Below are 1,494 nucleotides of genomic sequence, written 5' to 3' on the forward strand. Positions count from 1 at the left end.
TTTCATTTAAACAAATTCAGCTCAGATCAATAGAAAGTGTTTTAGAATCAGTAGAGTTCATATCATATATATATATATATATATATATATATGAATAATGTTTCCTCTGCTCAGTTATTATAATCAGTCTTTAGGAGCTGATAGAAAGACGTGACACTGAACTATTATGGGATGTGTTGTCAGAGGGCATGTTGACCCGGTTTGTTGTTGACACATTACACAGAAAGCTGGAAACCTTCAGCGACCGTGTTCCCAAAACACAGTGACCCTGAACCAGGTCAACGGATCCTCAGAGAGTCAGACGTCCACACGCCTCCGTCCAACGTGTCCGACGTGTCCAACGTGTCCAACGTGTCCGACGTGTCCAACGTGTCCAACGTCTCCAGCGTGTCCGACGTGTCCGACGTGTCTGACGTCTCCAGCGTCTCCAACGTGTCTCAGAGATAGATGATGTGACCCGAGGGTTACGCAACACATCCAGCTAATTGATGTTCATTTAAGATAAGTGATGATGGAGACGGGGATCAGCCGCTTGTACGGATCAAAAAAGACATAAACATTTATAACAAATAATGTTTGAATGATTTGCTTTTAGAAATCAGGTTTCAGTAAAGTCAGTTCACATGTTTCCAGCCTCTCCTCTCTCCTCTCCTCTCCTCATCTCTCCTCTCTCCTCTCTCCTCTCCTCATCTCTCCTCTCCCATCTCTCCTCATCTCTCCTCTCTCCTCTCTTCTCTCCTCTCTCCTCTCTCCTCTCCTCATCTCTCCTCTCCCCTCTCTCCTCATCTCTCCTCTCTCCTCTCTTCTCTCCTCTCTCCTCTCTCCTCTCCTCATCTCTCCTCTCCCATCTCTCCTCCTCTCTCCTCTCCTCATCTCTCCTCTCCTCTCCTCTCCTCATCTCTCCTCTCCCATCTCTCCTCATCTCTCCTCTCTCCTCTCCTCATCTCTCCTCTCTCCTCTCCTCTCCTCTCTTTTTTACAGCTCCTCTGATAAACGGTGAAGTTTTGGCGATTGTTTAAAGAGAACATGCTTTCCTGTGCCGCTGATGGGTTTTTGGGGGTTCAGAGGGTTCAGAGTAAGGTCTGCACTAGAAGTCCTGTCTGAAGGAGCAGTTAGAGAGCTGCTGGAGGACTGCAGGCTGCCCGGCACACCGAGCGCCCTGAGGCTGAGTATGACAGTAATGTCTCTGTGGAGTCCTGGAACGGACCACTCTTATGGTTTCCACCTGTCGTCATGGTCTCAACGGCTTGAAACCAGCTTCTCTGTGTGCGTGTGATGTCACTAGAGAGTTCTCAACAGTGTATTCATGAATCTATATTATATATTGTGTGGAGCAGTCTGAAGATGGATTTTAACACGTGTCAGTAAACACGGCTCCACCCTGTGATGCAGCTCATTCATTATTCACCTCAGATGCTCTTTATAGGTCTCCTCCCTCCGCCTGTATTTCCTCCACCTTGTTAAATATTCATAGTGAGAGTCACACTAAAGGCT

Source organism: Anarrhichthys ocellatus, unplaced genomic scaffold, assembly GCF_004355925.1.
Source record: "Anarrhichthys ocellatus isolate YVR2014 unplaced genomic scaffold, GSC_Weel_1.0 scaffold5091, whole genome shotgun sequence".
NCBI classification, from domain to species: Eukaryota; Metazoa; Chordata; class Actinopteri; order Perciformes; family Anarhichadidae; genus Anarrhichthys; species Anarrhichthys ocellatus.